We start from the raw sequence: 25,447 nt of genomic DNA, 5'->3' as shown, positions 1-25,447 counted from the left end.
ATCCCCGGCAATTATAGACCGGTAAGTCTCATGTCTGTCGTCTGCAAGGTGTTAGAAAGGATTCTGAGGGATAAGATTTATGACCATCTGGAAGAGCATGGCTTGATCAAATACAGTCAACACGGCTTTGTGAGGGGTAGGTCATGCCTTACAAACCTTATCGAGTTTTTTGAGGATGTGACTAGAAAGGTTGATGAGGGTCGAGCTGTGGATGTGGTGTATATGGACTTCAGTAAGGCATTTGATAAGGTTCCCCATGGAAGGCTCATTCAGAAGGTCAGGAGGAATGGGATACAGGGGAACTTAGCTGCTTGGATACAGAATTGGCTGGCCAACAGAAGACAGCGAGTGGTAGTAGAAGGAAAATATTCTGCCTGGAAGTCAGTGGTGAGTGGGGTTCCACAGGGCTCTGTCCTTGGGCCTCTACTGTTTGTAATTTTTATTAATGACTTGGACGAGGGAATTGAAGGATGGGTCAGCAAGTTTGCAGACGACACAAACGTCGGAGGTGTCGTTGACAGTGCAGAGGGCTGTTGTAGGCTGCAGCGGGACATTGACAGGATGCAGAGATGGGCTGAGAGGTGGCAGATGGAGTTCAACCTGGATAAATGCGAGGTGATGCATTTTGGAAGGTCGAATTTGAAAGCTGAGTACAGGATTAAGGATAGGATTCTTGGCAGCGTGGAGGAACAGAGGGATCTTGGTGTGCAGATACATAGATCCCTTAAAATGGCCACCCAAGTGGACAGGGTTGTTAAGAAAGCATATGGTGTTTTGGCTTTCATTAACAGGGGGATTGAGTTTAAGAGTCGTGAGATCTTGTTGCAGCTCTATAAAACTTTGGTTAGACCGCACTTGGAATACTGCGTCCAGTTCTGGGCACCCTATTATAGGAAAGATGTGGATGCTTTGGAGAGGGTTCAGAGGAGGTTTACCAGGATGCTGCCTGGACTGGAGGGCTTATCTTATGAAGAGAGGTTGACTGAGCTCGGTCTCTTTTCATTGGAGAAAAGGAGGAGGAGAGGTGACCTAATTGAGGTATACAAGATAATGAGAGGCATGGATAGAGTTGATAGCCAGAGACTATTTCCCAGGGCAGAAATGGCTAGCACGAGGGGTCATAGTTTTAAGCTGGTTGGTGGAAAGTATAGAGGGGATGTCAGAGGCAGGTTCTTTACGCAGAGAGTTGTGAGAGCATGGAATGCGTTGCCAGCAGCAGTTGTGGAAGCAAGGTCATTGGGGACATTTAAGAGACTGCTGGACATGCATATGGTCACAGAAATTTGAGGGTGCATACATGAGGATCAATGGTCGGCACAACATTGTGGGCTGAAGGGCCTGTTCTGTGCTGTACTGTTCTATGTTCTATGTTCTATCATTTCTTATTCCTCTCCTCATCTCATCTCTCTCACATACGCTCTCTCGATCTCTCCTCTCCCTATTCTCCCCCAACACTTCACTCAGGCACAAACAGAAGTTCACAGTCACACTATGTTGCACATGCATATCCTATCCCTCATGCACAAACATACTATCCACACACACTGACCACGGACAGACACACGCGGGCAGACACACACGGACAGACACACACACACAGAGTCACGTTCTCACTCATTCATACTCCATACTGTCATACAATCATGCATGGTCTTGCACACATTCCGTGGCACACTTGCATGCCCTGTTCGCACGATCTTTTGCCAATGTTCATACACTCAACTACACACAGACACACACACACAAAACTCTCCCTCACACACTTGGGGTTACAAATTCACTTGCTCTCAAGCTCACTCGCTCTCACAGACACTCTCACTGCCTCATGCATGCTGTTACACTCGCTTTTGTGCTGACTCTCGTTTACACGCTCTTGAGCACAGTCACTGGCGCACACATTCTGTCCTGCGCGCACTCACACTTTCGTGCACTGTCTTTGCACTCTTGAACACAACCATATGTTCACCTCTCTCTTGCACACAGTCAATTTGATTAGAGTATTCATTGTTACATATGCCTAGGTACAGTGAAAAGTTCTGTGATGCATGCAGTATAGACAGATCATACCATACAAGGTGCATTAGTGAAATGGAACATAATGACAGCAACAGAGAAGATGCACAGAGAGCAAGATCAAAATTAGATTTAAAATTTTAAGAGTTCTATTCAGATGTCCAATAACAGTGGTGAAGAAGCTTTTCTGGGATCTGTTCACACATGAATACAAAGTTTTTGACACCTTCCCTTCAGAAAAGGGTAGAAGAGAGTGTAATTGGCGGGTGAGAAAGACCTTTGATTATTTCAGTTGCTTTCCCGAGGCAGCAGGAAGTATAGGTGGAATGAATGAGTGGAAGGCTGATTTGCATGATGCACTGTGCTGTGTTCATGACTGTGGAGTCTGTTGTTTTCTTAGGAAGAACAGTTGCCAAACCATGCTATGATATGCATCCAGATAGGATGCTTTCTCTGGTACATCAATGAAAGTTGCCCTTTATATTTGAATTGCCTTAGCCTCCTGGGAAGTAGAGACATTGGTGTGCTTTTTTGCCCATTGCGACGATCTGGGTAGACCAGATTTTTCACAGTCATTGATGTGACTCCATTATGGCGTGTTAACCAGATCAACAATGTCATTAAAAATATCCTGAAGGAGGAGGACTGTAAGACGCAGCTCGATGTACACTTTGGTAAGATGAGTGATGAGGTCTTGCATCAAGTGTTCCGAGAGCTAGGCAGTGGATTAAATAGCAGAACCTCTAAAGTTGCAATCTCTGGATTATTCCTGGTGCCACATGCTGAGAAGGCAAGAAAAAGGGGAAGAAAACAGATGAATGCTTGGCTCAAGTGTTTGTGTTTGGGGAGGGATTTAGACACATGGATCTGAAGGACAATTTGTGGGGATGGTATATCCTCTGCAAGTTGGCTGGTCTGCAGCTGAAGCAGAAAGGAACCAAAATCCTTGCACAAGGGTTTGCTAATGTGGTGAGGAATTTAAGCTGTCGGCCTCCAAGCAGTGGGCAATTGAAGAGCAGGTAATTCACTGAGGGGTGAGAAAATAATAATATAAAGATTATATTAGGGGATTTCAACTGCACAACATTAATTGAGATAACATAAAAGTTTGACTTGGGAAATAATTCTTTAAATACATTTGAGAGATTATTTAACATCACCATGTAGACGAGCTTGTAAGGGACGGTGCAATGCTGGACCTACTTCTGGGACACAAAGGCAGTGTTCAAGGTGACAGTGGCTAAGTGCTTTAGTGATAGTGACCATGACAACAGACTTTTCAACGTGGGAGAGGAGATCTGTTTTAAAAAAAAATGTTTTTGGTTTGGGGTAAGGCATATTTGACTGAAACAAGGCAGGATCTGGGTGTAATATTTTGGGAAGTTAGTTGAGGGCGAATCTACAGCAGAAAAGGAACTGGGAGAGTCAAGGCCAGCTATGTTCCGTTTTGGGTGAAATTTATGATCAACAAGCCTGGAGAACCCTGGATCTTGAGGAATGTTCAGGACATGTTTATGACAAGTGCAAAGGGAGCAAATGAATGGATGACTAGTGACGTATAAAAATGAAGTGTGAAGAAACGGTGGTGGCCAAGATTGGAAAGAATATCAAGATATTCTGCAGGCATATCAAGCAGGAGAATAACCAGGGAAAGAGTAGGGCCAATTAGAAACCGGGGTGTACGAAGGGTGATGGGGCAATCTGTGTTCAGAACTGAAGAGCATCGATACAGTCGACAAGTACCTCCCATCTGTCCTCCCTTCAAGGAGGAGCATTGATGTCTATAAAGCAGGAAGATGCAGTGTGAAATTGAAATTATTGGCTGGTTTAAAAGTGAACAAATCCCCACGCCCATATGAGTTGTTTCCAAGACTGCTGTGGGAGAAGAGAAAGAAAATCTCTTCAGAGATAGTAGGAACTGCAGATGCTGGATAATCTGAAGAAACAAGGTGTAGAGCTGGATGAGTGCAGCAGGCCAAGCAGCATTAGAGGAACAGGACGGCTGATGTTTGGAATCTGGACCCTTCTTCAGAAATGGGGCAGGGGAAGGGATTCTGAAATAAATATGGAGAGAGGGGGAGGCGGATTGAAGATGGATAGCTGAGAAGATAGTTCGAGAGGAGACAGACAGTTCGAAGCGGCGAGGATGAAACCAGTGAAGATGAGTGCTGGTGGGGGGTTAGAACATAGAACGATACAGCGCAGAACAGGCCCTTCGGGCTTTGTTGTTGCACAGACCAGTGAACTAATATAAGCCCACCCTGCTACACCAGCCCATCAGCACTCATCTGCTTACCCAAGGACTGTTTAAATGCCCCGAATGTGGCTGAGTGAACCACATTGGCCGGCAGGGCGATCCACGCCCTTACCACTCTGAGTAAAGAACCTGCCTCTGACATCTGTCTCAAATCTATTATCCCTGAATGTGAAGCTGTGCCCCTTTGTACAAGCTGAAGTCATCATCCTCGGAAAAAGACTCCCACTGCCCACCCGATCTAATCCACTGATCATCTTGTATGTCTCTATTAAATCCCCTCTTAACCTTCTTCTCTCCAATGAGAACAGACCCAAGTCCCTCAGCCTTTCTTCATAAGACCTTCACTCCAGACCAGGCAACATCCTGGTAAATCTCCTCTGAACCTTTTCCAATGCTTCCACATCCTTCCTGTAATGGGGCGACCTGAACTGCACGCAGTATTTCAAGTAAGGCCGCACTAGCTACATCTTTTAATATACTAGCACAGAGTACATCAGGTCCCAGATACCTATCGACCTTTAACCCCATTAGTTTCCCGAGCACCTTTTCTCTGGTGATATTTCTTGTCTGCTTTTTGCTCTTTGTTCACTAAATATTTTTGAGATGGTATTTGTGCCTTTTGCTGTGAAGACTGACATAAAGTATTTATTTGTCTCATTTGCCATTTCCTGATTCCCCATTATTATTTTTGCAGCCTCCATTCTTTAAGGGATCTGCATTCACTTTGACCTCTTCCTTCCTTTTCATTTGTTTAAATAAGCTCTTATTGTCGGTTTCTTTTCTATTTCTCGGCTTTGAAATCTTTCCTTATTTCTGGTTTCCCACTAACCTTGGGCACTGACTGTTGAATTGGCAGAACATTGGAGAGAATGCTGAGGATATGGAAGTTTTGGTCTGGTGAATAGTACTCGACATGGTGCTGTTGCCCCCACTCCTGCTCAGGTGTCTCCCAGTTGAAATGCCAAATGGGACCCTGCCCATGCTCTTCACAGCTGCCCTGCAGCATTAAATGGCTGGAGGCAGGACATGGGGCGCCCTCTTGGATGGAAGTTCTACCTTGTAGAACTCCTGGCCACTTAGAGCCCAGAAGAGTCTGAAGTTGCTGATGGCTGGATGGCAGGTCCCGGACTAGAGGTGCGGAGTGGTCGAGGGTTGTTCGGGGTTGTTGAAACGTTGGATGAGAGTTTAAGGGCGTGAAGTGCCTTGGATCAGGCCAAGGGGCCTGTGGATGAGGATCCCCTACCAACTCAGTTTTTCGAGGCTGGATTGTGCATGTAAAGCTCACTGCCTTCCTGATTGACATCTATCTCCTTCCGCAATAGAGGAGATCCCTGAAATTGCCATCAATTAGTCTCAGGAGGTCAAAGGATAGGCAGGCTGCTTGACAGTTCCCCAGAACTTCCACACATGTACACACAGTGCCCTCCAGATTTTATGTGTTTCTTCCCACCTTCGTATCTGTGGGATGGGGCTTTATAATGTAGCTCATGCAGTGCTAAAACAAAGAAGTTATCCTGAACCTTGAAATAGGACTGGAATGATACACCCAAATCTGGGACTAAACTTCAAGAGTAATAATTTTGGTAATATTGAGTAATAATGATGAAATTTACCCAACCTGTTTTAGGATTGTGACATTTTATCAACAAATTTAGCTAACGCTATTTTCATTGGAGTACAGGGGATTAATAAGTAGTTAATGGAGACATAAAGGATTATGATTGGTTGGGATAAGATAAACGTGGAGAGGCTGTGTTCCCATGGCTGGTGGATGATGTTACAAGGAGAAGGGAATGCATTCATGTTTTGGGGAAAAGATGTAGGGCGATGTCGAGGGGAATTTTTTTCAAGCAGTGAAGGTTCATGGGCCAGGATCTCTCTGCCTGTGAAAGGGTTAGAAGCCGAGAAAATCAACGATTTCACTCAGATGAATGCATATCTCTGGGAGCTTCATTCCTCATATTGCCATTAGATTTTATTTATGGAGGTTCTGTTGTATTTGGAGTGGTTCGATTGGCATTCCATGTTTTGACCATGTTTGCCAGATTTTGTTGGCATCATGTGAACTAAAATTGAATTGATACTTGTTTAACTACTAATTGTTTTTGGTAGACGCTGTAGAACATACCATGTGTATGACAAAAGAGCAAAATTATAAGAGAAATCTAGTTCAAAACCGAGTTAACAGAGCGCCTTTTTAAAATGAACAAGAATGTGTGATTAACACACTTCATAGCTGCAACCTAGTGTGATTTAAATGAATGCTGATTACCAGCAGTGAAATAGGGGTTGTAAGATCCACTATTTGAAACGAGTAAAGAGCCAATTAGTTTGTACTTTGGATTTGGATGTAGTGAGAATGCACGTCGGTTGAAAGAGATGGATGTTTTAGTTTAAATTGTACTGAGTCCTGCTTCATAAATATAAAGGAGGGCTTCATAACATACAAAGCTACTGTTCCTCCACCATTGTTCTGCAGAAATTACTGAACCAAACGACAGAATATGACCAGCATCATAAGACCATAAGACATAGGAGTGGAAGTGAGGCCATTCGGCCCATCAAGTCCACTCTGCCATTTAAATCATGGCTGATGGGCATTTCAACACCACTTCCCTGCACTCTCCCCCTCGCCCTTGATTCCTTTTGGGATCAAGAATTTGTCGATCTCTGCCTGGAAGGCATCCAACGTCCTGGCCTCCACTGCAATCTGCGGCAATGAATTCACAAGCCCACCACTCTGGCTGAAGACGTGTCGTCTCATTTCAGTTTTAAATTTACCCCCTCTAATTTTAAGGCTGTGCCCACGGGTCCTAGTCTCCCCGCCTAACGGAAACAACTTCCTAGTGTCCACCCCTTCTAAACCATACATTATCACTGACGGTTCCCTAGTTAGATTTGACATCGTGCATTTGAGAAGGAAATGGCCTGTTTCCTTCATTCCAGAGTACTTTTGTGAATCATTGTATTTATTTCTAGGCCAAATACAGGAATTAATTTTATTTGATAGCTCAATAAGTTAAAACTGTAATCAAAGTTAGTTTTCTTCCTCCTTTGTAGTGGATCTGTTGGAGTTGCACACAGCGCAACGCGTCTTTGATCAACACAAATTGACACAAACCGAGCAACTTCTGAATGTGACTGAAGTAATCAACTGTTTAACGTCCATTTATGATGTTTTGGAACAAAACCACAAGGACTTGGTCAATGTGCCACTCTGTGTCGACATGTGTCTGAACTGGCTGCTGAACGTATTTGATACGTATGTATGATTTACACTTTAATGTAGTATGTTTAGATTCTCCTAAGGTGCATTTAAACTGCATCCGACGGATTGGATTTTGATATGTATATGATCCGTTCAGTGAATATGAAGGTTGTCGACTGATTAAAATCAATCCTGGTATTGTTGACATAAGGTTTCAGTATGTTCTAATTTCATTTCACTTAAACAGATAAAGTAGTTGAAAGTTTTAGCGATTTTTGTTTTAAATCGTAAAATTGAAACTGATATACTTTGGAATCCATTTGGTCAGATCTGTACAGGATCATGTAGACATCTCGACACTCTGATTGTCATGCTCTTCACGGTGACAAATGTTAGTGCTGGAGAAAGACGTGTATAAAGTACACAATATGAACATCATCCAGTTAATGTCAAGGAATAAACGGCCAGATGTAGAATAAATTTTTATGTGACACTCAATCTCGTAGAGTCATACAGCATAGAAACACCGTGTCTATGCCTCCCAACATACACCAAGCTGCACTAATCTCGTTTATCTGCACTTGTTCCACAGCCTACTTGACCGAGCATTTTAAATGCTCATCCCAGATGCTTTTTAAATGTTGAGAATACCTGCCTCAACTACCCTCTCAGGCAGCGTGCTCCATACGTCTACCACTTTTTAGATGAAAAAGCTTTTCCTCAGACTTCCTCCAAAGCATTTAATCCTCACCGTAAACTTGTGCCATCTGGTCTTAGACACATGTGCCATGGAGAAAGGATTCTCACAATGTATTCTGCCCGTGCCTGTCATAATTTTCTTTGCCTCAATCAGATCCCAACCCCAACCTCAGCCTCCTCTGCTCCAAGGAAAACAAACCCAGCATACCAGTCTATCTCATAACTGAGACTTTTTAACCTAGCCAGTATCTTGAAGAGCATTAACTGTGCCATTGTGGTATTTTCCAGACTAATTGTCGTTCAGCTTATCTCAGTCAGATTGTTTAGTAAACTCCATTTAGGAATAATGTTATGCACTTCACTTGGAAATGTATTAGGACTGTGACAGTATATTGGGGAATCCTTGCAAGCGGAGAGAATTTTATTTTCTTTCAGTCCAGGCTGGATACAATTCTAGGACTTGGCAATGGACGTCCAGGGTTAAACTTTCGGTGTCCTCCTATCCACCCCAATCACCTTGAATTTACCATTAATATAAAATTGAGCTTTGTCTGCATGAGATGTGTTCCAATATTAAATTGTTATTGCGACTGTCAATTTTGACGTTCTTCATTAGGTGCGTACCCTTCATATTGATAGCAGCTCAAGCTGCTTCAGGATGTCAAAACCAAAATGTTGCCTTTTCCAGGGAAATTGTAGATATTGAGCTGAAATTCTCGCTAGGGAGCACTGAACGACATGCACTATTTCCCAGTACCACCTCATTAGTACTTATTCCCTTTTTCTACCTGCCAGACAGAAACTGGATGCTCCGAATTAACGACATGAAATTCTGAGTGGGTGTGTGGTGCTTCCACATTGCTCAATGCTCCTCTGCACCTCCAACTTGGGCACTAGTCCGCAGCATCTGCAGCCACACCCATCAGGATCACCCCATGTCCACAGTTTTGACATGTGACATGTTCCAGCCTCAGCACATCATGGCACATCACAGATCTGCTTTCAGTACTCTTCTGTACTTCATTGCTGCATTCTGGATTGCAGCAGCCCCCCTCATTGCAGTGCTACTTTTGGATGCAGGGACAGGCACCCATTCGTGTATTGGGCCACGTTACACATCAGGACACCTTGCTTGAGCTCTCAACTCTCATTGTGTCCCTGCATGAATGCTAACAGCTCCTCTGCCTTGTCTTCATTTGCCTTGTCTTCTTAAGGTTTGCCCCTCCGCCACATCTAACAGACTCATAACGCTACTATGTTGATTAACTTTTTAGCATCGAGACCAAGCCAGACAGCTTGTCATGCTTGTTAGCAGTCATCAATCAAAGGAGTGGATGTGTTGCCGTTCAGCACCGTGATATGTTGATCTCACACCTGCAGTCTGTGCCAGCTGCAGAAGCACAGAAGGCATTGCATTGTCTCCAACCACATGGTCATGCTTCAGGTTCCGAGGGGAATGGTCTCCAGTCAAGCGAGGCACTTTCAGGCAGCAGATCTAGGTAACTCCAGGGCATTGTCTGATATCACTCGAGGGGCTTGGATGCAATCAGTTGGCTGCTCAGAATGACCATGGTCAGGACACTGTCGTCATAGGTTGTGAGAAGTCAAACATTAGACACCTCACTACCTGTGTTAGCTCTTTCTGCCCTACTGTGGGCTGTTTTTCCTGGAATGAAACAAAGGGAGGAATTGAGTGAGATGAAATGAGCTGGTGCATTTGTTAGTGCTCATGTATGTTTGGGAAGGGAGGTGAGGTCTCCTGGGTGAGAGCAAGAGGCACAGAGAACATAGAGGATGAATAGCCTTGGGCCCTCAAGTAGACGAGAGCAAGCGAAGACAGACATTGAATGCTTTGGTGAGAATGGTATTACATGAGCTGTGCTGAAGGGTGGTGCAGAATTAGAGAGAGTGTGAATGTGAGGTAGCACAGACCAGGATCCTCTTCCATTGGAGCAGAGGTCACTGATCCTGCAGCACTGCTGTATGGTTCTTTTGGTGGTTGAGACTGCATTGACACTGGACAGCCTCAGATGAGTCTGGCGGAATATTGTGTTGTGGCCTCCTGTGCTTGTGCTTGGGAAAGAGGACAGTCCTCCACTGCACCAATCCATCCACCAGGACCTCCAGGTCCCTAACTGTAAATAAGGTGCTAATTTCCCCTTTCCTGCCCTGTCTGGGACAATTGCTATGAACTGTACAAGGCAGTTCTGGATTCTGGGTATTTTACTGGTTCACAATAGCCTTTAAACATGGCACTAGTGCCAGTAATACCGGGATGTTTCAGTGGTGGCAAACACGTGCAGTTACGATGAGTGTAGAACTAACTAGCGTCGGCTGAGGGAGGCACTACAGGAGCATTGTTGCTAGTTATTGAATATGTTTGCAACAACAGAGTGGGAAAATTTGTTAGGTCTTTTGGAGAGATACTGTCCTTGCAGTGCAATAAAAATAACACTGAACTAACATTCCAGTGTTTTCGACCTTCAGATTTCAGAACAGATTTAGACCATTCAGCCCATTGAGTGGGATCTGTCATTCTCAACCTCCTGTGTCCTCACTAAGCAAGAACATATCTATCTATGCCTGAAATCAACTCTGACTTGGCCTCCACAGCTTTCTGCATCAATGAGTTCCACAGATTCACAACTTTCTGACTGAAGAAATTCCTCCTCACCTCCATCCTGAAAGGTGGTCCCTTTGACTCTGAGGCTGTGCCCTCAGGTCCTGGTCTCTCCTACTCGTGGAAACATCATCTCCATGTCCACTCTATCCAGTCCTGACTGACCTTCAGTGTGACCCCCTTCGTCCTTCTCAACTCCATCGAGTACAGACCCAGAGTTCTCAGCCACTCCTCACGTGACAGTGCCTTCATCCCCAGGATTATGTTTGAGAACCTCCTCTAGACCCTGACAAAGGCCAGCACATCCATCTTTAGATAGATGGCCAAAAACTGCTCTTAATATTCCAAATGCAAGATAACCAGAGCCTTACACAGCCTCAGCAATACATCTCTGCTCTTATATTTTTGCCGTCTTGAAATGAATGCTGATATTGCATTTGCCTTCCCAACTGCCAACTGAACCTGCATGTTAAAAGAATCCTGAACTGGGGCATCTTTGTGGTTCAGATTTCTGAAGCCTTTCCCCATTTAGAAAATAGTCTATGCCTGTACTTGCCCATCTCTACAGACTCTCTGTGACCTCCCCACTTCCTCAACACTACTTGCCTCTCCACCTATCGAAATGTCATCTGCAGACTTAGCAACAACGCCCTGTGGACAACAATACCATCAGTTCCTTTGTCGAGATTGCTAATGTATAACGTGAATGGCTGTAGTCTGATCTCTGATGAGTGCGGAACTCCTGTAGTTGCTGGCTGCCATCCTGAAAAAGACCCTTTTATTGCCACTCTCTGCATTCTGCCAGTTAGCCGATCCTCTGTCCATGCCAGTACCTACTCCCGAACACCATAAGCTCATTTTTTATTTTGAAGACTCCTGTGTGTCACCTTGTCAAAGGCTTTCTGGAATTCCAAATAGATAAAGTTCAATGGCTCTCTTTGGTTTTGACTCACTGGTTACATTCCCAAAGAATCTAACAGAGACCTTCCCTTGACAAAGTTGTGTTTTCTCAGCCCAATTTACCATGTATTTCCAAGTATTGCCATGTACTTCCAAGCATTGTCCGGTCTCATCCTTAATAATAGACTCTGAAATCTGACCCAATGACCAGCACCAGGCTAACAGGTCTGTAATTTCTCATCTTTTGCCTCCCTCCATTTTAAACAGGGGTGTTATATTTGCCATTTTGCACTCCTTTGGGACCCACCCTGACTCCAGTAATTCCTGAAAGATCACCAATGGTCTTCTCACTTATCTCCTTCAGAACTCTGGGGGACAGTCCATCTGGTCCATGTAATTTACCATCTTCTCTGAATTATAGAATTCCTACAGAGCGGAAAGAGGCCATTGGGTCTGCACCACCTCCGCAAAGAACATCCCACCAAGACCCAGCCCTGTACTGTTTCCCGGCAAGCTCACATTTGCCACGGCTGATCCACCTTGCCTGCACATCTTTGGACTGTGGATGGAAATCAGAGCACCTGGCGGAGACACATGCAGACATGGAGAGAATGTGCAAATTCCACACAGACCCTTCAGCTTCCCCTGTACCTTCTCCTTAGTGATGGCCACTGCACTCACTTCTGCTTCAGACTCCCTTAAAGCTCTACTACTGGTGCCTTCCAACCTCAAGACTGATGCAAAATACTTGTTCAGTTCCTCTGCCATTTCTTTGTTCCCCAACACTACTTATTTGGCCCCTCTTGAAATTTTCTTTGCATTTTCAGGGGTGTTTACAATAACAATATCTACTTTATAGTGTTGACAAATGGATTGTTTAGATCATCACAGAAACAATAAGCAAAATTCGTCAGTATTTTCATTTAACAATTATATATATTAATATCACAGTCAATGCATTTCCATCAGGTAAGCGCGTAGCTGGAACTTTCTAACCCGGCAGTTTTCACTTTTCTGTTCTTAACAAGAATACCTATTTATTACAACAGCATAGATTCTAGCTACAGACACATGTTTACAAACATTGGACATATATCTGTATGAATTAAAACTGTAAACCCCCTGTCAACTCATCTTCCTGCAGACAAACATAGAGTGGAGATGGATAAACCATGGATATTATAGGTGGAAAAAAGTGCGAATTAAGTCCTAACTAAGTGGTCCCGGTTCACAGGATTTGCCAAGATGATCTTGAGAATGAAAAACAAATGAATAAATATCGCAGAGTGACTTATTATCTATTAAAGCATGTGTTGATGATATGGCATTGCTGTGATCATAAAATAGAACATTGTCCAATTTCCTGTGAGCATTACCGTAGTTTTCATTTGTATTCTCCATGTCGGGAACATATTTATTTGGTACTTTACTGACTAAGTGACGCTCGCTCATCTACAGTGTTCGGTTGCAAACAGCCAATATTTTATTATTCTAACTGAGTAACCATGGTTTGGAATTTTGTCATGGAAATGTATTTCACTTATGTTACTCTGCGTAATTGTAGCCAATCCTCCATTGGCAAAGAAACACACAACTACAGCAGTTAATAAAAGAAAGAACTGCATTTATGTAGCACATTTTATGGTCTCAGGCATAAAAAGTACTTTATAGGCAGCTAAACTACCTTTGAAATGTCGTCACTGATGTAGCATAAGAAAACCTGTTGTATTTAAAATAGTCAGAAGTAAAGAAATATGAAATGAAGTAATAATAAAAATAGTGAAAAAATATGAAATTATGAATGTGAAGAAATATAAAATCTCCAGTCCCTTGCGAGTGGAGTCATAGAATCAGGAGATGTAGAGTCAGTATGGAGCGTACCAGGGAGGAGGCCATTCTGGATCTGGTGTTGTGCAACCAACCGGATTTGATCAGGGACCTCGAAGTAAAGGAGCCATGAGGAGGTAGTGACCATAATACAATAATTTTTGATCTGCAATTTGAGAGGGAGAAGGGAGAATTGGAAGTGTCAGTATTGTAGGAACTAGGGAGCTATGAGGGAGGAGCTGGCTAAAGTTCAATGGTTCAATACCCTCGCCGGGATGGCAGTGAAACAACAATGGCAGGTATTTCTGGATATAATGCAAAAGATGCAGGATCAGTTCATTCCAAGGAGGAAAAAAGATCCTAAGGGGAGGCAGGGATGGCCGTGGCTGACGAGAGAAGTTAAGGACTCTATAAAGATAAAAGAGAAGTAGTATAACCGAGCAAAGATTAGCGGGAAGCCGGAGGACTGGGAAGCTTTTCAAGAGCAACAGAAGATAACTAAAAAGGCAATACGCAGAGAATAAAATGAGGTACGAAGGAAAACTGGCGAAAAATATAAAGAAGGATAGTCAAAGTTTTTTTTAGGTGTGTGGAAAAAAAATGGTTAAGACTAAAATTGAGCCCTTGAAGACAGAAACGAGTGAATTTATTTAATGGGAACAAGGAAATGGCAGAAGAGTTGAATAGGTACTTTGGATCTGTCTTCACTAGGCAAGACACAAGCAATCTCCCAGATGTAATCGTGGCTGAAGGACCTAGGGTAATGGATGAACTGAAGGATATTTATATTAGGCAAGAAATGGTGTTGGATAGACTGTTGGGTCTGAAGGCTGATACGTCCTGATGGTCTGCATCCCAGGGTACTTAAGGAGGTGGCTCCAGAAATTGTGAACACATTGGTAATCATTTTCCAATGTTCTCTAGATTCAGGATCAGTTCCTGCGGATTGGAGGGTGGCTAATGTTGTCTCACTTTTCAAGAAAGGAGGGAGAGAGAAAATGGAAATTATCGACCGGTTAGCCAGACGTCAGTGGTGGGAAAGAATTATAAAATTAAATTGCGATTCATTTGGACAGCAGCAACAGGATAGGTCAGAGTCAGCATGGATTTACGAAGGGGAAATTGTGCTTGACTTATCTTCTGGAATTTTTTGGGAACGTAACTATGAAAATGGACGAGGGAAAACTCGTGGATGTAGTCTACCTGGACTTTCAGAAAGCCTTTGATAAAGTCCCACTTAGGAGATTAGTGAGCAAAATTCGGGCACATGGTATTGTGGGCAAAATACTGACTTTGGTTGTAAACTGGCTGTCTGACAGGAAGCAAAGACTAGTGATAAACGGGTCCCTTTCAGAATGGCAGGTGGTGACCAGTGGGGTACCACAAGGTTCGGTGCTGGGACAGCAGCTGTTTACAATCTACATTAATGATATAGATGAAGGCATGAAAAGTAATGTTAGCAAATTTGCCAATGACACAAAGCTGGGTGGCAGTGTGAAATATGAGGAGGATGTTATGAGAATACAGGGTGACTTCGACAGGCTAGGTGAGTGGACGGATGCATGACAGATGCTGTTTAATGTGGATAAATGTGTGGTTATCCACTTTGGTGACAAGAACAAGAAGGCAGATTACTATCGAAATGGAGTCAAGTTAGGTCAAGGGGAAGTACAACGAGATGCAGGTGTTCTTGTACATCAGTCAATGAACGCAAGCATGCAGGTACAGCAGGCAGTGAAGAAAGCCAATGGCATGCTGGCCTTCAAGAGGAATTGAGTATCGGAGCAAAGAGGTCCATCTGCAGCTGTACCGGGACATGGCTTAGAAGGATGAGAAGGGGTCTGATTGAGACGTATAAGATTATGAAAGGATTAGACACGCTGGAGGCAGGAACCATGTTTCTGCTGATGATTGAGTCCAGAACCAGAGGACACAGTATAAAAATAAGGGATAGGGCATTTAGAACAGAGTTGAGGAAAAACTTCTTCACCCAGAGAGTGGTGGATATATGGAATGCTCTGCCCCAGAAGGCAGTGGAGGGCAAGTCTCTGGACACTTTCAAGAAGAGATAGGTACAGCTTTTAAAGATAGTGGAATCAAGTATTATGGAGATAAGGCAGGGACAGGATACTGATTGTGGATGATCAGCCATGATTATAATGAATGGTGGTGCTGGCTCGAAGGGCCGAATGGCCTTATCCTGCCCCTGTTGTCTATTGTAAAAGTTAATTGTATAAGAATGATTAAGACGGTCCCTTTATGTATGGTGTTGGCAGCTTGTTCAGATAGGGAAAACAACACGGCTGATCTTGATTCCGCTCCTATTTGTTACACAGAAGCCTCTTCGAGCAATAATTCTTGAATGTTGATGGGACGTTGAAACGCAGGTAGATTATCGTGATCACTTGTTGAAAATGGATAGCAGCTAGTAGTTCTCTTTCCACTCAACTAGTGACCAGTCGGCAATGGTCAAACAGTGCATAACCCAGAGATCACAAGCTCCCCTGAGACATGATGTCAGTTGAGTCTCATGAATAACTACCTGCAGATGGACTATCTATAGATTTAACATGGTATTAAATCTCACATATACTGCTCTCAACCATTTTAATCAAAGTGTTTATCACTCGTTGCATCGAAACAGATCACACAAACTGAAATGGCATATGCACAAATACCAACATACAAGTTCTATATAGTGGCATTTTGTTTAAAGTTGTATTTATTAAATGAAAGGGTGGAGTATAATCTTCACAAATCATATTAAGATGCTGTAGAAATCTATGGAAGTGAGAAATTTGTTTTTTGATTCAATACATGTCTGACAAATGACAATTCAAAGAGATCTTTGTTTCAGCTCGAGTGGGTCGCGGAGTCGTCCTCATTAGGGGCATTTAAGTGACTATTAGACAGGCATATGGATGGTAGTTTAAGATAGGGGTGGAGGTTAGATAGACCTGAGGTTTAGGGTAAAAGTTCGGCAGAACATTGTGGGCTGAAGGGCCTGTACTGTTCGATGTTCTATGTATGTTATGCTGTATTCAAATAAGTAAAGTCAGTCATGACATTCTGCAACTTCCTTTTCCAGGGGTATGAGTGTAAGAATCAGAGTGCTTTCTTTGAAAATTGGCTTGACGTGACTCTTCAAGGATCATCTAGAGGAAAAATACAAGTGTCAGTACTAAATCTATCATTGCTGATACACATGTAAACTGTAGATTTAACTGTATGTAAACTTTGTTTAACAAACTAGCACACTCAATAAACTGACAAAAATTACACACCAGATGTTTACTGTATTCTCATAATCTCTGTGATGTCTGGTGAGGGTGCAAGTGAGAAGGCTCCCTGCCAGTAAGTTTTATTTAAGGCAAAGTTGCTTCATTACTGAAGTTATTTATACTGTAAATGAAGGAGAACAGTGATGCATATATCCTGTGCATTATGTTCCGATTATTGAGTGTGTTTTTTTGTGCGTGTGCACCTATTGATCAACTGGAATTTTTGATTACTCAGCACATTCCTGGTACCACGGGTGCTGTTTAACAAAAGGTTTGCTGTATTAGTATATTTCTGTAATTAGTCATTACCACTATGAATGTTAAGTCATAACTTGGTCTGTGCAGAATCTGCACAGTGCATTCCTGCAAGATAAATGATGCGCTACATATGTATGATGCTATTGTTTCTCAAAGACACTAACCTTAGCAGCTGTTTTTGTTCCCAATCATGTTTTCATCATTAGAATACTGGGAAAAATATTCAGAAGTGTGGTATGACTCAAGTGCTCAGTTGCAGCAGTGGTAACACTTAGTGTGAGGTTATGTTTTTGCCCATTTGTTGTGCTGTTTGTCAACAATGTATCTCACAAACTAATGGGCATATTTCATTGAAAGCTGGTACGTATGGGTATGGTCAAAGGAAGAACTGATTAGTTTTTGACAGATCCAGATTTATTTCTCTATTTTTTTAAAGCATCAGTTAAAATCGGTCGGATAGGCAAATGATCATCTTTCTGGAATATTGTTGATTGATTTAGAATGTTGTGGATTGTGTCAGCCCTGACAGTAGAATTTGTCCCAACTATCAAAATATGAGCAGATCTTTGAGAGCAGATTATCAAATTGGCCTGAAGCTTTCTCAGTGAGATGGAAGCTTTTAATAAAAAGGATTTATTTTGTTAGCCTTGCTTTTACAAAGAATCAGTCAAGTGGAGAAATGCCTCCAAGAAAAGCTGTGTAATTATAGACTCATGGATGTTTGTTGCACAGGAGGAGGCCGTGTGGTCTGTAGTTCCTGCACTACTCAACAAAGATCTGTCTACATTGAACTCACATGGCATTGATTTCCTTTTTGACTGTTTGGCCCATAGCCTTGGAGCCTACGGCAACACAAGTGAACATCTAAATACTGCTTAAATATTCAGACACTTTCTGAATCAGTCACACTTTCAGTCAGTGAGCTCAGGACTCCCACCACACTGGGGTAAATAGGTTCTCCTCAACTCCCCTCCCCTGTCTACGAATGGAAAAAGCAACTTCCAGTTATCCTTTCTCTGCCCGTCAAAATCTTAAACACCTTTACCAGGTCCCCTTGTCTGCTCCACTCTTGGCATCGGTCAGTTGGGCAGGTCAGTGGCAAATTGATATAGCCTGAAGAAGGAATAAGATAAGAGAGTACTTCATGTGGCAAAGCCTGTCATGCCCGATGGAGGACAGCAACGGCCGTCAGCAGTGAAGTCCACTGGCAAGGATGGGCGGGCCTGAGCCCAGCACAGGGGAATACGAGCCGTCACTGTGGAGCCCTCGTTCAGTGTGTCTGCAAACTCGTGGCTTCAGAAAGGACTGTAATGTTTGACTTTTTAAACTTTTGTTTTTATTTTTCTACTGTTATATTAAGAAGACTGTCGTGCTGAACTTGTTAACTTATTCATTTATTTTTCTAACATAGAACATGGAACGGTACAGCACAGTACAGGCCCTTCGGCCCACGATGTTGTACCGAACTTTTACCGTCATCCTAAGGTCTATCTAACCTCCACTCCTACCTTATACTGTCATTCATGTGCTTGACTAATAGCCGATGAAATGCCCCTAATGAGGCTGACTCCACTACCCTCTCCAGCATTGCATTCCACTCCCCTACGACTCTGAGTAAAGAAGGATGGATAAATTTTCTACATCTGCATCTAAAATTTCGTACCGAGGTACTTTGTACCTGAGATGGCACCGTCTGAGGTGACATTGTACTCTTGTACCCTGTATTGAATACATGTGATAATAAAACCTAAATCTAAATCTAATGCATAGCAGGACACTGGGAAGCTTAGAGGAGAAAAGGGATCCTGGGGTACTTGTTCATAAATTCCTGAAGGGGTCAGGTCAGGCTAATAAGGGTTGTTACAAAGACATATAGGACATCTCCCTTTATCAGTCGTGGCATAGATTGTAAGAGTGGGGAGGTCACTTTGGAGCTGTTTAAAAGTTTGGTTAGGCCACAGCTGGAGTCACGTGTGGAGTTTTGGTCACCACCCATTAGGAAGGATGTGATTGTACTGGAGGGAATGAAAAGGATGTTGCATGTGTTGGAGCATTTTAGCTGTGAAGAAAGGCTGGAAAAATTCAGATTATTTTCTGTGAAGCAGAGAACGTTTGGCGGGGTGAGTGGAGGTCCTGATAGAGGCATAGAAGATTATGAGAGGTATAGATAGGTTGAGTAGAAACCATTGTTCCCCTTAGTTAAAGCATCAATAACAACAGGGCACAATTTTAAAGAGAAAGACGGGAAATTTAGAGGAGCTTTGCGGAAAATCATTTTCATCCAGAGTGTGGTAAAGGTCTGGAATGCATTGCCTGGGAGGGAAGTTGAAACAGGAAACCGTACAACCTTTGAAAAGTACTTGGATGAGCACTTGTAATGTCATAATATTTTTGAGAATGGTCTAGTGTGTAAAAATGGGACTAGTATATGTCGCAGTGTATTTTTAGAGGTACAGCCTTAGTGGGCTGTAGGACCTCCTCTGTACTCTATGATTCCATGAGAACCCCCAGCCCAGGCAGCATCTTGGTTTTTTCAGTAATCTCCAGGATCACACCCTTCATAGTGTGATCCCTTGCCTTGTTAGCCCTCCCGAGTTCGTTAGCTCACACTTTTCCTGGTTGAGTTCCAATTGCTGTGTCCCGCTGACCAGTCTGTTGATCTCCTCCTGAAGTTTATTCTTCCTGTCTGTCAACCAATTTGCCAATTTGCCAATTTGCCTTTGATTCCATGGCTGTTATTTACATGACCATTCCACCGATATCCTCCTCACTGAATTAGTGATTTGCTAGTGACACGGTCATACAAATTGTGTTTAAGCCCAAATGAAGAATATACATGACAAACTTCAAGGGTCCTTGTGGCAAGCCCTGCACAGCCCCACTGAAAGCAAACATCCTGTCAAATAGACATCCCTCTACCATCAATCACCCTGTGCTCTCTGCCTCAGCCAGTTTTGGCTCCAGTGTGCCTCTTTGCCTTTGATCCCGTTGACTGTTGCTTTCTTGATCAGTCTGCCAAGGGGGACTTTACTAAGTCAACATCAAATGCAGAAGTTCATCAATCTTCCAATATCTCCTCAAATTTGGATCAAATTTCTGAAATGTGACCTCATCTTAACAAATCCATACTGACTATCCCTGATTAATTCATGCAAGTACATTCTACCCCGAAGAATGCCTCTTTGTAGCTTCTCCAGTGCTGAGATTATTCTGACTGGTCTTTAATTTCCTGGTCTGTTTCTTTGTCCGTTTGATAATAGTGGGACAATGTTAATAGTCCTTCATGACTTCACGTGTGATTGACAAGGGTTTGAAAATTGCTGCCAGGGGCCCAGATATCTCCTCCCTCACTTCCCTCGCTAACTGGTATACGTTTCAGTTCGCCCTGTAGATGTATCCACTTTTAAAGTTGCTCAACCAGCTGCATCTCCCTGTCTCTTAACCTCTGATGCTCCGAGGTCCTCTGCCCTGATATCTTACTTGCAGTGTCCTTTTCCATTGTAAAGATTGACACAAAATATTCATTGAGGACGGTGCCGATGTTTTCCAGGTCCACACAAAAATTACCTCTGTGAAATGAACGAGGAGCTATTAGAGAGGTTTGAGATTTACAATCAAGAAAGAAATTGACAAAATGACTTCCTTGGAGAATCATACAACATACATTGTCCATTGTTGTAAACAAACAGAAGTTTTTGTTTCCACAGTTGTTTGCAAATAGCCAATCAAGATCATAAAATAATGTTTTAAGATGATTTACAAAGCAAGGCAATTGAGGAAGATGTATTGGATGTATTGAACTCTCAACTACCTCCCTTAAGTTTAGGAATGTCAGTATTTTTCTTCTGGATAACTTTTGCAGATATCTTCAAACAAGTAGCTGAACCCACAGATTTATGTGACCAACGAAGCCTGAGCCTTTTGCTTCACGATGCAGTCCAGATCCCTCGGCAGCTGGGTGAGGTAGCTTCATTTCGAGGCAGCACCATTGAACCAAGTGTCCGCAGTTGCTTCCAACATGTAAGTGTGCTCTGCACCAATTCATAATGTCAAGCGGGTCTACTTGCCAGTATGAATTTTGAGCTCATTTTCGTTTTGTTCACCTGCACATCTGCCAATGTGGTATATCGTATCCATTGCACCCGGTGTGGCCTCCGCTACATTGGGGAAACCAAGCAGAGGCTTAGGAACCACTTTGCAGAACACCTCCGCTTGGTTCGCAACAAACAACTGCACCTCCCAGTCGCGAACCATTTCAACTACCCCTCTCATTCCTCAGACGACATGTCCATCATGGGCCTCCTGCAGTGCCACAATGATGCCACCCGAAGGTTGCTGGAACAGCAACTCATATTCCGCTTGGAAACCCTGCAGCCCAATGGTATCCATGTGGACTTCACAAGCTTCAAAATCTCCCCTTCCCCCACTGCATCCCAAAACCAGCCCAGTTCTTCCCCTCCCCCCACTGCATCTCAAAACCAGCCCAGCCTGTTTCTGCTTCCCTAACTTGTTCTTCCTCCCACCCATCCCTTCCTCCCATCTCAAGCTGCACCTCCTTTTCCTACCTACTAACCTCATCCCACCTCCTTGACCTGTCTGTCTTCCCTGGACTGACCTATCCCCTCCCTACCTCCCCACCTGTACACTCCTGTCTACCTATCTTCTTTTTTATCCATCTTCGGTCCGCCTCCCCCTCTCTCCTTATTTATTCCAGTTCCCTCTCCCCATGCCCCTCTCTGATGAAGGGTCTAGGCCCGAAACGTCAGCTTTTGTGCTCCTGAGATGCTGCTTGGCCTGCTGTGTTCATCCAGCTCCACACTTTGTTATCTTGCACTATTGATATGGACTGGTTTGTCACTAGAATTTATTACCCAGGCAAAGTGTGTCACGACTTCAGTTGATCTGAGCTCTTAACAGCAGGTGGAGCCTCAAGTTAATGCCTCTTCTGAATGCTGGCATCTCCGACAATCCAAATTCCTCAGTACTTCATTGAAGTATTACCCTAAAAATTATGCTTAAATATAAATTACAGCTTGAAGCCATAACCTTCTAATTTATTGTTGAGAGCTCTACTAGTTTATAACAGAACTAGAACAGACCTGGAATGGATACGGGATGGTTTTCTTGAGCAATATGTTGAGGAACCAACTGGAAAGCAGTGCATCTAAGACTGGGTGCTGTGTAATGAGAAAGGGAATCATTGCCAATCTAGCTGTGCAAGATTTCTTCGAGATGAGTGGCCGCAACATGATAGAATTTTTTCAATCAAGATGGAGAGTGTGAGAGTTGATTTGGAGACCAGGGTGCTGCATCTTAATAATGAAAGCTGAAGATATGAGGCATGAAATTAGCCTTGATAGATCACAAAGAGTTGCTTAAAGGGATGACAGTGGATAGGCAATGGCAAACATTTAAGGAGCACGTGGGCGGACTGCAACAACTGTTTATAGGCCCGAAACGTCAGCTTTTGTGCTCCTGAGATGCTGCTTGGCCTGCTGTGTTCATCCAGCCTCACATTTTATTATCTTGGAATCTCCAGCATCTGCAGTTCCCATTATCTCTGTTTATTCCTGTCTGGCATGAAAGCAAAATGGGTAAGAGGACCAATCCATGACTTAACAAAGGCAATTAGCGATAGTATCTGATCCATGGAAACAACATTTGAGGATTGGCAGCATAGTAGAATTTAGCAAAGAAGGACCAAGGGATTGATTAAGAAGGGGTAAATGCAGTAAAGTAAGCATACAGGGAACATAAAGACTGACACAGAGTTTCTATAGATACGTGAAGAGAAAGAGACTGGTAAAGACAAATGTTAGGAAGGGGGTTGACCAGTCAAGGGAAGACAGACAGGTCAAGGAGGCAGGGCTGACGCTGGTAGGTAGGAGGTGGGGTGGGGTTAGGGTGTAACCCTAACCCGAACTCTCACCCTAATCTCCACCCCACCTCCTACCTACCAGCATCATCCCCTCCTCCTTGACCTGTCTGTCTTCCCTTGACTGATGAACCTCCATCATAACTCCCCAACAACACTCACCTTTACTGGCTCCAGCACCGCCTCTTTGATCTGTCTCCACCTATCTTCTCCTCTATCCATCTTCTATCCACCTCCCCTTCTCTCTTTATTTATTTCAGAATCCCGTTCCCCTCCCCCATTTCTGAAAAAGGGCCCAAACCCGAAACGTCATCTTTCCTGCTCCTCTGATACCGCTTGGCCAGCTGTGTTCATCCGGCTTCACACCTTGTTATCTCAGATTCTCGAGCATTGGCAGTTCCTCCCATCTCTGAAATGGTCTGTTGGCCTTCGTTCCGAGAGGTTTCGAGTACAGAAGCCGGAATGTGGTGTTGCAGTTACGCAGCACCTTGGTGAAGCCGCACCTAAAATAGTGTGTGCAGTTTTGTGCTCCTTTTCTGCGGAAGGATGCTGTTGCTCTCATAGTTTATCAGTGCAGCGCATGTTTATCAGCCTGTTTCCCGGAATGGCAGGTCCGATGTATGATCAGAGATTGACTCGGTTAGGATTGTTCTCGCTGGAATTCAAATGAATGAGGTGACTTATAAAATTCGAACAGGACTGGACAGGATAGATGCAGTTCCCAGTGGTGGGTGTGTCCAGAACCAGGGCTCACAGTATGAGGATTCAGGATAGACGATTTCGGAGGTATTTCTTCACCCAAAGAATGGTGAGTCCGTGGAAATCATTACCAAAGCAAGCAGTTCATGTCAAAACATTGAACGTATTCAAGATATGGCTAGATACAACACTTGGGGTGAATGGGATCAAGTGTTATGGAGAGAAAGCAGGATTAGGCTGTTGAGTTGGATGATCAGTCATGATCATGAAGAATGGTGGAGCAGGCTCAAAGAGCCATTTGGCCTCCTCCCTCCTCCTAGCTTCCATGTTTACAATAGTCACTCTCTGAAATGCAAAGCTTGAGCAATTGTGCAACTTTGAACTGGGTGCTGGTAGTTTGGTCAGTAACGAAGTTAGGTAAGGCTCGGCAGGACAGTGCTCATTGTTGTTTCTAACATTTTCACCGTGCAGGACTTAGTCCTTGCTCTGCTTCAAGCGAAGAAGTGAGCTAATTGGAGATATCTACAACTTGTTAAGGTTCCAAAGGTTTAAAGTGATGTGGGGATGTGTGGTATTGTTCATAAAGTACATGATGAAGATAAATAAGATAAAAGATAAAAGAATGACGAGAGTAAGATGAGGGCCAATCAAGGACAGTAGTGGGAAGTTGTGTGTGGAGTCAGAGGAGATAGGGGAAGCACTAATTGAATATTTTTTGACAGTATTCACTCTGGAAAACAACAATGTTGTCGAGGAGAATACTGAGATACAGGCTACTCGACTAGCGTTTTGTACAGTCACGGGATTTATAGGGATTGACTTCCGGAGCCATGATGTCATGCTCCAACTGTACAAAATGCTAGTGCAGCCTCATTTGGAATATTGCGTGCAGTTCTGGTCGCCCCATGACAGGAAGGATGTTGAAGCATTGGAAAAGGTGCAGAGGAGATTTACCAGGATGCCGCCTGGTCTGGAGCACAGGCCCTATGAAGAAAGGCTGAGAGACTTGGGTTTGTTCTCATTGGAGAAAAGGGGGGATTTAATAGAGACATATAAGATGATCAGAAAATTAGATATTGTGGACAGTGAGAGTCTTTTTCAGAGGATGATGATTTCAGCTTGTACAAGGGGGCATAGCTACAAATTGAGGGGTGATAGATTTAAGACAGATGTCAGAGGCAGGTTCTTTACTCAGAGAGTGCTATGGGCGTGGAATGCCCCGCATGCCAAAGTAGTTAACTCAGCCACATTAGGGGCATTTCAACAGTCCTTGGATAAGCATATGGATAATGATGGGATTGTGTCAGGGGAGGGGCTTAGATTAGTTCACAGGTCGGCGCAACGTCAAGGGCCGAAGGGCCTGTTCTGTGCCGTATTGTTCTATGTTCTATAATGGATATCACAAGTAGATGACTGATGTGTATACTGTGCATTGTCAAATGGTTCAAATTTTAGAACTGAAAAGTGCCTGGTCTACCTCAAATTGCCATGGAAAACCAAAGCTTCTCAAAAGTTTGAGCTTAAGCAAGTAATTCATGCTGCTGCTGTATAGTGGTTATGTGAATGGTATTTTCCCCTAGCAGTATGCTGTTGTCAGTCCAAAAATAATCCTCATTGCATTGACCAACATTGTCTATGAAATTTGCAGCCAGTATTATGCCAGACATATAGGTCATATATGATAATGATTGGCCGACTGAAAACTGCTTGTTTGTAATGAGCAGAGCACACCGCACCGGCACGTGTGAGATGCTTTCTCTTTTCCACAACCAAGGACCCCAACATGGTTCGCAGAACTTTCACTTTGATC

At 43.5% G+C, this 25,447-nt stretch overlaps 1 protein-coding gene across 7 annotated transcripts in view; it reads left to right on the top strand.

Moving 5' to 3' along the window:
* The window catches only part of LOC132207874 (uncharacterized), a 148,200-nt gene that overhangs the window by 96,380 nt on the left and 26,373 nt on the right, over positions 1-25,447 (top strand). For 3 of the 7 annotated variants that reach the window (XR_009443943.1, XR_009443944.1, XM_059643715.1), the window contains exons 3-4: positions 7,331-7,532; positions 20,926-21,083. The gene's annotated coding sequence lies outside the window, so the exon portion shown is untranslated. Of the gene's footprint in view, positions 1-7,330; positions 7,533-9,451; positions 9,653-16,612; positions 16,699-20,925; positions 21,084-25,447 lie in introns of those variants that run through there. The other 4 variants (XM_059643717.1, XM_059643714.1, XR_009443945.1 and 1 more) reach the window with 3 other exon arrangements.

This window comes from Stegostoma tigrinum, unplaced genomic scaffold (assembly GCF_030684315.1).
Source record: "Stegostoma tigrinum isolate sSteTig4 unplaced genomic scaffold, sSteTig4.hap1 scaffold_192, whole genome shotgun sequence".
In the NCBI taxonomy this organism is placed as follows: domain Eukaryota; kingdom Metazoa; phylum Chordata; class Chondrichthyes; order Orectolobiformes; family Stegostomatidae; genus Stegostoma; species Stegostoma tigrinum.
The sequence above is the reverse complement of the archived record's forward strand: the minus strand, read 5'-3'. Positions and strand labels throughout refer to the sequence as shown.